The sequence below is a fragment of the Sebastes fasciatus genome, chromosome 1, assembly GCF_043250625.1.
Source record: "Sebastes fasciatus isolate fSebFas1 chromosome 1, fSebFas1.pri, whole genome shotgun sequence".
Lineage (NCBI taxonomy): Eukaryota > Metazoa > Chordata > Actinopteri > Perciformes > Sebastidae > Sebastes > Sebastes fasciatus.
This window is the reverse complement of record NC_133795.1, coordinates 30433272-30448756: the sequence shown is the minus strand read 5'-3', so window position 1 is coordinate 30448756 and position 15485 is coordinate 30433272. Positions and strand designations below refer to the sequence as shown.

General features: G+C 42.0%; 1 long non-coding RNA gene across 1 annotated transcript; it reads left to right on the top strand.

The window, feature by feature from the left end:
* The first annotated feature begins 651 nt into the window (after positions 1-651).
* LOC141777501 (uncharacterized) lies at positions 652-1774 on the top strand. The gene is made up of 2 exons (XR_012595909.1): positions 652-834; positions 924-1774. It is a non-coding gene; the product is annotated as an uncharacterized LOC141777501 (long non-coding RNA).
* Positions 1775-15485: the final 13711 nt, after the last annotated feature.

The window sequence follows — 15485 nt, the reverse complement described above, 5'->3', positions numbered from 1 at the left end:
ACATGTCAGCATTCACCCATTCACACACTGATGGCAGAGGCTGCCATGCAAGGTGCCAACTTTGCCCTTCAGGTTCTAATCTAAATACTCATTCATACACCGATGGCTATGCCTTCGGGAGCAGTTTGGGGTCAAGTGTCTTGCTCAAGGACACATCGACATGTGACCGGAGCAGCCGGAGATCGAACCACCGACCTTCCGATTGGTGGACGACCTGCTCTGCCCTCTGAGCCACAGTCACCCCAAATGATTAAATGGTTAAATGATTATTTTTCCATCGAAACACATTACTAAGCAATTAATCAAGTTTGTATTATTTCTTCAGGACAAAAACATAAAAGATCTGTATAGTGTATAGGTGCATGAAAACCCGAATGCTGATGTAAATCAATATCACTCTATGTAATAAAGAGTGACACCGCTGGTAGAATATCTGCGCTCCATTCGCCAGAGTTCGCTAGCTTGCTGGAATACCTGATACTTGAAGTCCAAACAGAGACAAAGAAGAATTCAACACTATGTAAAGGGATGCATTTTCTAAGTGCAGGACACTGGTAAGACACACCACGTGATACAGAATTCAATTCAGTTCAATTCAGTTTATTTTGATATAGCGTCAAATCATAACAGAAGTTATCTTAAGACGCTTTATATATAGAGCAGGTCTTAGACCGTACACAATAGTTTAGAGACCCAGCAAGACCCAGAAAGATCCACCAAGCACGCTGTGGCCAGGAAAAACTCCCTGTTTGGTGGGAAGAAACCCGGAGCAGAACCGGGCTCTGGGTGGGCGGCCGTCTGCCGAGACCGGCTGGGGGGGGGGGGCTGAGGGGGGTGGGGGAGAGAGAGAGAGAGAGAGAGAGAGAGAGAGAGAGAGAGAGAGAGAGAGAGAGAGAGAGAGAGAGAGAGAGAGAGAGAGAGAGAGAAGCAATCACAATAATAGCACAGCAGCTGTAATAACTAATACAAGTAGGATTAATAACAAAAATCAATAGTAGTGGATGTAAAAGAGTGATAATACAACTATCGGAATTGATATCATTGGGTCGTCCTCAGACGGGTTTCCAAGCGGAGCTTCCAGCTATCTCAGTCCACCATACATCTGGCTAACTCGCCAGCACTGTTCATCTCTCCTGAGTTGAGAGTCTCTTTCCATCACACTCCAGCAATACTGGCAGGCTCACACTACACTTGGCATACATAAAATTACACTATTAGAGTTATTGAGTGGGTGCCGGCTACGGCCATAACAAGCTGAAAATGAGACATGCACTTAATGCACACATTCAACAACATTGTTTGTTGAGTTTAGTATTTATACCAGGGGTCGGCATCTACATTTATCCAAGGGTCAGAATTTTTCCAAGCAGATACTTATACATTTATTTAGGCCTAATTAGCCTATCATTGTTTAATATTTTCACTTTCTTACACATTTTATTTTATTTTTAGTAGCTTATAGCAGTTTGAACAGGCTCATAAAAACATGGGAAATCCATAATGATGCACTATACTTTTGTCAGCATCTGACAGCAGAGGAAAACACAACCACAATTTTTTTTTTTTAAGTTTTATTTATTTAATATTTTTTGTTGTTTTATGTTATGATTGGAAATGTGGGAAGAAACCGGATCACCCGGAGTCCAACCCTGACCATCGCTGCGAGGGCACAGTATTCAACACTGAATACTGTGCCCTTGCTTTTATATTATGATTGGAAATGCGGGAAGAAACCGGATCACCCGGATTAACCCCATTAAATATCACATTTAGTCATCATAACATTGAGCCAGGCAGCACTTGAAGGGCCAACTAAAACATTTTTCCACACATGAAAAAAACTTGGCAACTGTGAACCTCTTTGGAGGTTGATTAGCGAGATGGAATTTCAGACTCATCACAAGAGTATCCTCAAACAATGTACCGCCTGATGCTGCTGCAGCCTCCAGTAGCTTGTCTGGAGAACTAAACTCCTTTTCAAGGTCTTTGCTCACGGCCTTGATGAGCTTTGCCAGTTTGTTTGTGGTTTTTCTGACAGCACCTTCAGGGATGTTGATTTCATCTTGCGCCTCTCTTCCAACAGACGTTTGATGACGTCTTTGAAATTTCCCTGCCCCTTGACCCTTCCGTTTTCATGAGGGACTTTTTTCAAGATCCTCAAGAGCAGAGCAGTGATGAGGATGTTGTTCATCGCTGCTTTTGAACGTGACTGACAAGGTGTTGTAGTCCGACTATTCTGTTAAGTGCATTACTGCCTCCTGTGGACGTTTAAGGTAGTGAGTGTTTTTTCTAAGGTTCACTTTCGATTCTCCATGTGGTTTTCAGTTGAACAAAGAGCAGTCCACAGTATGCATGCAAAAGCAGTTATCTCCCTTCATTTGAGCCTTGGAGTATATATGTCCGTAAGTAAAGATGTGAATCAGTGTTAGATTGACTGTTTTGATAAAGAAATAGTCCTGTGGAAGGAAAATGTTATTTGATTGATTGCTATGAATGTACTTTGGTCTACACATGTGGGTATGCTCACTTTTCAGATTGCTAGCTAACCAAAGGAGATTTCAATGGAGGTCTAAGCTAATAACTGTACAACTTGTAAACTAACCTAAGTTACCCTGGTGGATATGTATGTTAAGTTAAAACACTAACCTGCCATGTTATTACCTGAAAAGAGAGAGGGTTAAAATTCATGGTCATTTAAAAAGAAGTTTAATTCATGTTTATTACATTAAGTTAACAAGCATTTCATAAGCAGAACTATTTACATTGTAATTTCATTTCATATGCTTGTATCTGCTGTGTATGCAGAATATTAATGCATGCTTTGTATGTATTTATTTCAGTTTTACAGAAACGACCATCAGTAAAGCCACACCTTTTTCAAGACACGGTTTTATTGGAGTTTTTGTTCACTATCTGTCTAGCTTTGCTCTGACACGTAATTGTGAGGACAGAATACCGACTGTCAATGACTTCAGGGGACTCCTGCTTGATAATGTCTTTTTTTTCTGGGGGTGTGGTCAGCTGTGTCGAGGTTAGCTTTCGGGTGTCTCGGAGTGGGGTCGACTGTGTTGTGGTTAGATTTCGGATGTCTCGGGGTGGGGTCGGCGGTGGTGTGAATAACTTTTGGAGGTCAGTTAGTGCACCAGATACTTTGTCGCTGTCAATTGTTTTTGATGGCTCCTTCTGCAACCAGTATACTACCTGCTGCAAGAACTTTCTCACTGCGTCCTCTATCATGACATATCGAACTTCAGGAGAGAGGTGGGGCTCAGTGGCATCCGCCTCCCTCCTGTACTCAGAGATGACAGAGTTAGAGAGACTTGTTCCTGTTTGGACCATGGGAATCTGATATGTCGGGCCAGCCGTCAGATGGTCGTAAAATTTATCAATCAGTTCCTTTGAGAACTTCCTCATCTCATAAGTGGACATGAGGACATCCGGTGTTTTGCGGCCGTTTGTTGCAGGGTTCTCTTGCAGGTGTAATTGATCAAACAAGCTGTCGACATCAGTTTTGATGGAATCAAAATCAAATCCAGAAGACGACTGCTTTGTCACACTGATCAATGTCGGCTTACTGGTCAAACGTCTAGGTTCAAATCTGGGTGTGGGAGACTCTGGAACACTTCCTGGAAGAAGGACTTCAAAATCAGAGTCCTCTAGGCTACCCTGAGAGGACAATGAGTCCGATGTCAGACTCACAAGGAAGTCAGCCGTCAATGCGCTCTTTGGCTGTGCTTTCAATTTTTCAAATTGTCTTTGGGCAAAGTTCATAAAGCCCTTTTTACGAACTTTTTGGTTGTCGCTGGCTTTGTCTTTTGAAGGTGCGGACTGTGAGGTGAAAAAGTTTCTCAGGATGTTACATATTGACCTCGTGGCAAAATGAGGTCTCTTGCCACTTTGCATTATAGACCTGACAATTTCAGATGCTGCAGAATCTGCATTTTCTCTGGATTCTGGTGTGTCATTGGACCATTTGACCAGGATGTCTCTCACGGAGGTTACGCTCTGAGATGATTCACATTTCTTTGGTTCTGTGAGGATCGGTTCGGTAGTTTCAGAGGTTATTTGTGGGACAAACTTAGTGGTCTTTGGCAGCCCACACAGTTCGGAGCATGCATCCAGACATTTGGCAGCATGAGACACCATGTCTTGAAGAGACGTGTTGGAAATGCAGCTGTCACAAGGAGATACAGTTGTTTTAATCACTTGATCCAATATCGCATGTTTATTTATTATTATGGGTTTTATCATGTATTTCTTATATTGTTTTTATTGATGTGGTGTTGCATGTTTGCCGGTTTTATTATTGCATGTGTTTTATATTTCATATCTGGTTTTACTGTGTTTTTAACTGGATTGGACTTTAGATCAAGGTGATTAACAGATGAGAGACACCTGTGACTAGTTGACTGACACACCCCTGCCAGCCCCGGATTGGCACAGAGACACTGTGCCCCTTTTTAAATTGATTGTGGACAGGTGTGCAGGAGGGAGGAACAAAGGAAGGAACACAGGAAAGAACAAAGGTCGAGGGACCAGCAGGAACGAGGAAGCGGAGCCCCAAAAGCGAGTTTGGGGACCGCGGCAGCTTCACCGGTACGTTTGACCGCAGGAACACGGCCGACTGAGTGAAAGGACAGCCAGGACGCGGTAACAGACGAACCGCTGCAGGACGAGACAGACAGAGGCGGCTTCACCGGTACTGTCTGCTCCAGGAACACGGCCGACAGGGCGGCCAGGACGAGAGACCGGACGAACCGCTGCAGGGCCGGAGCCGAGGAGCCGACGGCCTCGGGACCCCACTGCCCCCCTTGACATCTTAAGCCTTAAATACTCCTCTTTCTTGAACTATTTATTGCCTGCTGTGTACTTGGACTTTGCACCCCCATTTTAAGGTTTCAATTGACACTGTTTTAACTGGTTTTATTTATCTGTTTTAATGGTGACAATTTTAGCAGTTTAAATAAAGCTTTTAAACTGATTATATCTTATCGGCTCTTTCTTAACAGTGGAAACACCTTTTAATTGCTGGTATCCAAAATAAGAACCTCACACTTTTGTGACACAGCCACCGACAAAAACGGCAGGCTCTGATGGCCAAACAGAGCTGTCTCTGTACGAGTCCCAGGTCTGTGCACCTATCATGCTCCACTGTACTGGAGAGATTCTCTGAAAATACTTCGCTGCTACGAGCAGAAGAGTCTCATTACAAGCGACACGGTGAGTGTTGTCCATCTTGGGTTTGGGTTGGTTTGTTTGTGGAGAATTCATCTTTCCAAAGGCTTTCCAAAGGTTCGTCTTACTTGCTTCTCTGGTTCTCTGTGGATCCTGAGTGTGGTCTATAGGTTAACTTATCAAGAGTGGGTCCTATAGGTTAACTTATCAAGTGAAAACTAACTACGTATTAAAGCCATAAAAGGAAAAACAAATATGACTCAACAAAGGAAAGAATAGAAATAGAACGAATCAAACAATGTTGCAAAGACGTTCTTTGTGTGTGCGCTGCGTTCCATCAAACTGGCGCATGCGCAGACACACATTTGGTCAACACTCAATTTGAATCCAAATGTTTTCTCATATACTGATTATATATATTCCACGTTAAATAAAGTGTTCATGTATTTTCTTGTATGATCAATAAATTGTGCTTCTGGGCCTTGCTGGGGATTCAAAGTTGAACTGGCTGTCACGTCAATATCAATTTCGTGAATGAAATGTGCTTTTAAATGCGCCTTAAGCACCGTTGTAGATGAGTGGAAGCCGGTAAAGTCGGACCACCTGTGTGCACCGGCATTATAATAAACTCACAAAGGAGCTCACCCGTTCAGAATTTCGGAATATAGACTATATGTCCAGTTTGATGCTTTATTTCGCCTGACGAAACATGTTCTAAAGGTTAACAGATGCGCCCTCGGTTTATCGTGCTGCCCAAATAACTGTCATTTTCCTTCAGTATTTCAGTGTATTTAGGGGTTGCTAATGAAAGAGCATGCAAAGAAAAAATCTACACATTTACATAAAATGTACTGAGCACAATACCGATCATGTGTATGCCTTAAGCTTGGATTTATCTTAATACATAGTAATTTATTAAAATATTCAAATTTAAATTGTTCTGAATTTAAAAAGAATTGTAAATAGCTCTATATTTTCGGTTGTCCAGGTCGGCCACACTATAGGCTACATTTTGCTTTATTGAGATGGAAAGGAGCATTAATAGCTTTGACAGGTTTGGGTAATTCAATAAAAGAACATGGCCTTCAATTTTACTAAGATAAAGAAGCACTTATTTTAGAGATCAGTCAAATTATATTCTATTATAGACGAGCCACTTGAGAAAAAGCATTAAAATTGCATGCATTTTGTGTATACAAACACACAACCACCGCTGCTGGGAACACTTATATTTATAAATACTTTTTCATCTGTCGGTGTTACTGCAATTTTTAAGATTTCAACAGCGTGTGTGTGGAGCCGCTGATGACAATAATGAATAAATAGCCTAATAGAATAATAGATGAGGCTACTTTCTGAACCGCTATAGATTATTGCTCTGTGTTTTAAACTTCCTCTTAATGAATGGCTGTGAAAGTTTGTTTTTTTATAAGCCCAAAACTGCTATCTGGTTAGAGAAAAAATGCAATTTCGATGAATAGAAAACATCATAAATCACTTATACTGATTATGACTCTAACGAGAATACACCTGTTTTTTTTTTTTTAAATATAGATGTATTACAGTTTGTGATGATTGTATCGGCCTAATGTCATCCAGGAATAAGAGTTTCTCCACACATTCAGTAATGCAAACAAACTACAAACATCACTGACGTGATGAGACTTTGCACCAACTTATGTTTGTTATACAAACTGTAGATACTGGACAGACCCCTCACACACACTAAGTTTGGACCTACCTTCAAAAAAGACATCGTCGTCTACTATAGAGGCAGAGGGGAGGTTGCACAGTGGCATTGATGTAGTATTTCATCGATTTCTAGTTGTGATAGTATTTTCCGGTTACGGATATTTGGAACACTGAGCTTACAACTGTTTCTTTGTTAGTCTGTAGGTCCCACATTCTCTGCATACATCCCCTCTCTCAGATATTTTTCTATGGACATTTTTTTTTTTTTACATCTTTCAGACTTTTTTTCTTCCGACAGCTTCTGCTGTGGGTGTATTATGGCCTTGCCTTTACTGTGCTATCAACATGTCATCAAGAAGACTCATGCCAATGTAATTAACACACACTTACACAAATTTGAAGAAGCAGTATATTACAGCAAAACAAATATTTTTCAGCACTTAAAGGGACTCTTCTACAGTGTGTAGTGTGCGCGCATGCACGTGAGTGGAAGGAAATAGCGAGAACGAGCGCGGTGTGAGTGAAGGCAAGCAGGCAGGCAGAGGAGCAGAGTACAGCAGAGACTCCAGCCCTGGCGACCAAAGCTACGGTCTCCGACCGCGGCCAACACTTTTTAACAGACGGGCTTCACTAGATATAACTTTGCGGTTTTGGTGCTTCCGTGTAGTTTGTGTTGGAGTCTGAACAGTGTAGCCACACGCGAGCGCACATGGGACACAGACCCGCAATGATTTATACGTCTAAGAAGTCACAAACAGTCCCTTGCTGATCCAACTATTATCTTGAAAATAACCTTGCCTTAATCTTGAATCTACACTGCTGAATAGACACCCAAAACCATTGTGCGCTTAAGTCTTAATGTTAGTTCAACTGTTGAAGTGACATCCATAGAGGTGTAGAGGTGAAAAGGTTTAAGCTTTCAAGATAGCATTACGCTTCATGAATTAACTGGCAAAAAAACATGTGTCCACACATTAACTTTATATGCATGTAGAAATTAAAATTAGCCTTGTCTTTGTGTGTGAAATTCTAGCTAGCTGCTAGCTAGCTGCTGAATCCTTCCATCATGACACACATTCAGTAATGCAAACAAACTACAAACATCACTGACGTGATGAGACTTTGCACCAACTTATGTTCGTTATACAAACTGTAGATACTGGACAGACCCCTCACACTCACTAAGTTTGGACCCACCGTCAGAAAAGACATCGTCGTCTACTATAGAGGCAGAGGGGAGGTTGCATGTTATGTTCTGGTTAAACAAAACGTGGCCCCAAAAACAGCACACACAAGACAGGTCTTATAGGTGTAACAATAAAGAATGTATTATTAATAATAAATCCAAAAATGGTGGACTGGACAAGTCTCTCCAAGTCTGTTGTGGATGGAGTCAAGACTGGAAGTCTTAAAGGGGAGCGAGGAGCATGGGGAATGTGGTTCCAGTGTTCCTCCAGATGGTAATCCCGATCCACTGTGATCCAAGAGGAAGCAATGAGGTTGGAGAGTGAGCAGGTAGGAGCAGCAGGAAGCGGAGGCAGCTGGCAGGTAGGTATACCACACTAGGCAAAAATACAAAAACAGGTATGAGCACAACAGGATCAAAAGCGTGCAAGGACAAAGTCAAAAAGGAATCTCACTAGCAATGTAAGTGAGCCTGAAAGCGTACTTCCACTGTGGCGACGAAAACGATCTGGCGATGAGTGGCAGGAAGACCAGGGTTGATATACTGCAGAGTGTGTCTTGATTAGTTGATTGTTGTCAGCTGCTCCAGCAACCACCGCCCAGGAGAGGGAGGAGGAGATGGCCACACCTCCTTCTCAACAGACAGACCAGACTAACAGGGTAAAACACACAGGAGACAAAAGGACAGGGAAACAGAGGAAACAGGGAAACTACTAGACTGCCCAGGACATAATATGACATTGCACAGTGGCCCCTCAGGGTCCAGCTCCTCCAGAGTGGGCCACTGTCGGCTGCTGTTGATCCAGGCTCGCCACCTCACTGTGGACGACGGGCTCTCCATCGCCTCAGTTCACAGACAGTCAGGGAACAAGCTACAGAGGAAAAACAACAGGACAATATATTTGAGTTTTTCCTTTTGGTTTAAAAGGCTGAGACTGAAAACATTTTATATCCATGATATTCACTGTTTTGTGCCAGTATTCTTTATCAGTAAAGTTGAACTTTGGTGTATTATGGCCTTTACTTTACTATGGCCTTTACTGTGCTATCAACATGTCATCAAGAAGACTCATGCCAATGTAATTAACACACACTTACCCAAATTTGAAGAAGCAGTATATTACAGCAAAACAAATATTTTTCAGCACTTAAAGGGATTCTTCTACAGTGTGTAGTGTGCGCACATGCACGTGAGTGGAAGGAAATAGCGAGAACGAGCGCGGTGTGTGAGTGAAGGCAAGCAGGCAGGCAGAGGAGCAGAGTACAGCAGAGACTCCAGCCCTGGCGACCAAAGCTACGGTCTCCGACCGCGGCCTCTGACCGCGGACAACACTTTTTAACAGACGGGCTTCACTAGATATAACTTTGCGGTTTTGGTGCTTCCGTGTAGTTTGTGTTGGAGTCTGAGTCTGAACAGTGTAGCCACACGCGAGCGCGCATGGGACACAGACCGGCAATGATTTATACGTCTAAGAAGTTACAAACAGTCCCTTGCTGATCCAACTATTATCTTGAAATAACCTTGCCTTAATCTTGAATCTACACTGCTGAATAGCCACCAAAAACCATTGTGCGCTTCAGTCTTAATGTTAGTTCAACTGTTGAAGTGACATCCATAGAGGTGTAGAGGTGAAACGGTTTAAGCTTTCAAGATAGCATTACGCTTCATGAATTAACTGGCAAAAAAACATGTGTCCACACATTAACTTTATATGCATGTAGAAATTAAAATTAGCCTTGTCTTTGTGTGTGAAATTCTAGCTAGCTGCTAGCTAGCTGCTGAATCCTTCTATCATGACACACATTCAGTAATGCAAACAAACTACAAACATCACTGACGTGATGAGACTTTGCACCAACTTATGTTTGTTATACAAACTAGATACTGGACAGACCCCTCACACTCACTAAGTTTGGACCTACCGTCAGAAAAGACATCGTCGTCTACTATAGAGGCAGAGGGGAGGTTGCCCAGTGGCCCCTCAGGGTCCAGCTCCTCCAGAGTGGGCCACTGTCGGCTGCTGTTGATCCAGGCTCGCCGCCTCAGTTCACAGACAGCCAGGGAACAAGCTGCAGAGGCACAACAACAGGACAATATATTTAAGTTTTTCCTTTTGGTTTAAAAGGCTGAGACTGAAAACATTTTATATCCATGATATTCACTGTTTTGTGCCAGTATTCTTTATCAGTGAAGTTGAACTTATCAACAAGATGCTTCCTAATAAAACGTCTTATTTGGCACGTTGGACAAGCCTTTGAAACAGTAGACTATGGTCTGACACTACACTGTTAAGAATTTCCCAGTAAAATAACAGTAAAGAACTGGCAGCAGGGTTGCCTTTATGTAACTATAAAATGAACATTATTATACTGTCGCTGAAATTTACAGTTTTATACTATTAATGAAAAATACAGTTTGAACTGTTTTTTTTTTTTATTCATTTCACAGTATTTTACAGTTAATTTACTGTTTAAAGATACATTATAAAGCTGGTTTTCACCTTTCTTTTACATTATCTTACTGATTTGTTTTAATGCACTATTTAGGTTGTATTTTTTACATACATTTTAATAAACATTATTTTTGCCTAGATGAATAGACTTAGCAGGTTACAGACATAGGAATAGTCACACTAAATACATTTAAAGGCACTTGTTAGGAAAAAGGCTTTAATAGACTTGTTGACACTTTTCCCAAAATGTCTGTCTATAGCTGGCTACAAGCACAGAATGCAAACCAGAACAACATGTGAGTGAAGAACAATAAAGCTATTTCACTGATTTTCCAATCATGTACAATGTACAAGCCTCACATGTGCAGATCAGGTCCCAGAATTAAAAAAAATACTGCATGAAACTGTTACTGATGATACTTTAGACAGTTGATCAGCAGTAAAGTGCTGTTTTTTAAGAATGCATTATAGTTCAGTTAAAAAACGGCCTATGAGCGTAATTTAACAGGTTTTCTTTTGTATTAACAGTAAAGCACTGCTTTTAGCAATAACAGGTTAATACTGTTGAAATCCTGCTGTAAATTAACAGCAAAGTTTACAGTGATAACTGCCTTATTTCACATGGATTAGCAGACACCATTATGGGAGAGGAATTACCTCATTACTGCTTTTAAATGGTAGATGGACTTGCATTTATATAGCACTTCCACTCAAAGTGATTTACATTACAAGTCAGCATTCATACATTCACACACTGATGGCAGAGGCTGCCATGCAAGGTGCCAACTTTGCCCTTCAGGTTCTAATCTAAATACTCATTCATACACCGATGGCTATGCCTTCGGGAGCAATTTGGGGTCAAGTGTCTTGCTCAAGGACACATCGACATGTGACCGGAGCAGCCGGAGATCGAACCACCGACCTTCCGATTGGTGGACGACCTGCTCTGCCCTCTGAGCCACAGTCACCCCAAATGATTAAATGGTTAAATGATTATTTTTCCATCGAAACACATTACTAAGCAATTAATCAAGTTTGTATTATTTCTTCAGGACAAAAACATAAAAGATTTGTATAGTGTATAGGTGCATGAAAACCCGAATGCTGATGTAAATCAATATCACTCTATGTAATAAAGAGTGACACCGCTGGTAGAATATCTGCGCTCCATTCGCCAGAGTTCGCTAGCTTGCTGGAATACCTGATACTTGAAGTCCAAACAGAGACAAAGAAGAATTCAACACTATGTAAAGGGATGCATTTTCTAAGTGCAGGACACTGGTAAGACACACCACGTGATACAGAATTCAATTCAGTTCAATTCAGTTTATTTTTATATAGCGTCAAATCATAACAGAAGTTATCTTGAGACACTTTATATATAGAGCAGGTCTTAGACCATACACAATAGTAGAAGAAACCCGGAGCAGAACCGGGCTCTGGGTGGGCGGCCGTCTGGGGGGGGGGGGCTGAGGGGGGGGGGAGAGAGAGAGAGAGAGAGAGAGAGAGAGAGAAAGAGAGAGAGAGAGAGAGAGAGAGAAGCAATCACAATAATAGCACAGCAGCTGTAATAACTAATACAAGTAGGATTAATAACAAAAATCAATAGTAGTGGATGTAAAAGAGTGATAATACAACTATCGGAATTGATATCATTGGGTCATCCTCAGACGGGTTTCCAAGCGGAGTTTCAGCTATCTCAGTCCACCATACATCTGGTTAACTCGCCAGCACTGTCCAGCATCTCTCCTGAGTTGAGAGTCTCTTCCCATCACACTCCAGCAATACTGGCAGGCTCACACTACACTTGGCATACATAAAACAACACTAATAGAGTTATTGAGTGGGTGCCGGCTACGGCCATAACAAGCTGAAAATGAGACATGCACTTAATGCATACATTCAACAACATTGTTTGTTGAGTTTAGTATTTATACCAGGGGTCGGCATCTACATTTATCCAAGGGTCAGAATTTTTCCAAGCAGATACTTATACATTTATTTAGGCCTAATTAGCCTATCATTGTTTAATATTTTCACTTTCTTACACATTTTATTTTATTTTTAGTAGCCTATAGCAGTTTGAACAGGCTCATAAAAACATGGGAAATCCATAATGATGAGCTATATTTTTGTCAGCATCTGACAGCAGAGGAAAACACAACCAACATTTTTTTTTTTTAAGTTTTATTTATTTATTTATTTAATATTTTTTGTTGTTTTATGTTATGATTGGAAATGTGGGAAGAAACCGGAGCACCCGGAGTCCAACCCTGAACATCGCTGCGAGGGCACAGTATTCAACACTGAATACTGTGCCCTTGCTTTTATGTTATGATTAGAAATGTGGGAAGAAACCGGATCACCCGGATTAACCCCATAAAATATCACATTTAGTCATCATAACATACGGCCAGGCAGCACTTGAAGGGCCAACTAAAACATTTTTTCAAACATTTTTCCACCCCTGAAAAAAACTTGGCAACAGTGAACCTCTTTGGAGGTTGATTAGTGAGATGGAATTTCAGACTCATCACAAGAGTATCCTCAAACAATGTACCGCCTGATGCTGCTGCAGCCTCCAGTAGCTTCTCTGGAGAACCAAACTCCTTTTCAAGATCTTTGCTCACGGCCTTGATGAGCTTTGCCAGTTTGTTTGTGGTTTTTCTGACAGCACCTTCAGGGATGTTGATTTCATCTTGCGCCTCCTCCAACAGACGTTTGATGACGTCTTTGAAATTTCCCTGCCCCTTGACCCTTCCGTTTTCCTGAGGGACTTTTTTCAAGATCCTCAAGAGCAGAGCAGTGGTGAGGATGTTGTTCATCGCTGCTGTTGAACGTGACTGAGAAGGTGTTGCAGTCCGACTGTCAGTGACTTCAGGGGACTCTTGCTTGATAATGTCCTTTTTGTCTGGGGTCGGGGTCGGGGTCAGCTGTGTCGAGGTTAGCTTTCGGGTGTCTCGGAGTGGGGACGACTGTGTCATGGTTAGCTTTTGGACATCTGGGAGTGGGGTCAGCTGTGTTGTGGTTAAATTTTGGATGTCTTGGGGTGGGGTTGGCGGTGGTATGAATAACTTTTGGAGGTCAGTTAGTGCACCAGATACTTTGTCGCTGTCAATTGTTTTTGATGGCTCCTTCTGCAACCAGTATACTACCTGCTGCAAGAACTTTCTCACTGCGTCCTCTATCATGACATATCGAACTTCAGGAGAGAGGTGGGGCTCAGTGGCATCCGCCTCCCTCCTGTACTCAGAGATGACAGAGTTAGAGAGAATTGTTCCTGTTTGAACCATGGGAATCTGATATGTCGGGCCAGCCATCAGATGGTCGTAAAATGTATCAATCAGTTCCTTTGAGAACTTCCTCATCTCATTAGTGGACATGAAGACATCCGGTGTTTTGCGGCCGTTTGTTGCAGGGTTCTCTTGCAGGTGTAATTGATCAAACAAGCTGTCGACATCAGTTTTGATGGAATCAAAATCAAATCCAGAAGACGACTGCTTTGTCACACTGATTAATGTCGGCTTCCTGGTCAAACGTCTAGGTTCAAATCTGGGTGTGGGAGACTCTGGAATACTTCCTGGAAGAAGGACTTCAAAATCAGAGTCCTCTAGGCTACCCTGAGAGGACAATGAGTCTGATGTCAGACTCACAAGGAAGTCAGCCGTCAATGCGCACTTCAGCTGTGCTTTCAATTTTTCAAATTGTCTTTGGGCGAAGTTCATAAAGCCCTTTTTACGAACTTTTTGGTTGTCGCTGGCTTTGTCTTTTGAAGGTGCGGACTGTGAGGTGAAAAAGTTTCTCAGGATGTTACATATTGACTTCGTGGCAAAATGAGGTCTCTTGCCACTTTGCATTATAGACCTGACAATTTCAGATGCTGCAGAATCTGCATTTTCTCTGGATTCTGGTGTGTCATTGGACCATTTGACCAGGATGTCTCTCACAGAGATTACGCTCTGAGATGATTCACATTTAGTTGGTTCTGTGAGGATCAGTTCGGTAGTTTCCGATATTATTTGTGAGACAAACTTAGTGCTCTTTGGCAGCCCACACAGTTCGTAGCACACATCCAGACATTTGGCAGCATGAGACACCATGTCTTGAAGAGACGTGTTGGAAATGCAGCCACCGACAAAAACGGCAGGCTCTGATGGCCAAACAGATCTGTTGATGGCCACAGATACAACGGAGTGTACCTTCTTTGCAACTTCCCTCTCGACCACTTCTGCCAGCCTTATAGCACTATCACATTTGTCTTGTGGGATATGAAAAGCCTCAGCAAAGCTACCAATAAGGGAGTCTTTTAGGCGAGTGAACTTGTCCACAGCTGTAGTTATGTCAGCCTTAGATGCCTTCTTGTCCTCAAACATCGGCGCAACGCTTTTGAGGATGTTTGTCGCGAGTCTCTGTACGATTTCAGTGCACATGTCAGCCACATTAGCTTGTGTGTCTGAGTCCCAGGTCTGTGCACCTATCATGCTCCACTGTACTGGAGAGATTCTCTGAAAATACTTCGCTGCTACGAGCAGAAGAGTCTCATTACAAGCGACACGGTGAGTGTTGTCCATCTTGGGTTTGGGTTGGTTTGTTTGTGGAGAATTCATCTTTCCAAAGGCTTTCCAAAGGTTCGTCTTACTTGCTTCTCTGGTTCTCTGTGGATCCTGAGTGTGGTCTATAGGTTAACTTATCAAGAGTGGGTCCTATAGGTTAACTTATCAAGTGAAAACTAACTACGTATTAAAGCCATAAAAGGAAAAACAAATATGACGCAACAAAGGAAAGAATCCAATAAAAATAGAACGAATCAAACAATGTTGCAAAGACATTCTTTGTGTGTGCGCTGCGTTCCATCAAACTGGCGCATGCGCAGACACACATTTGGTCAACTCGATTTGAATCCAAATGTTTTCTCATATACTGATTATATATATTCCACGTTAAATAAAGTGTTCGTGTATTTTCTTGTATGATCAATAA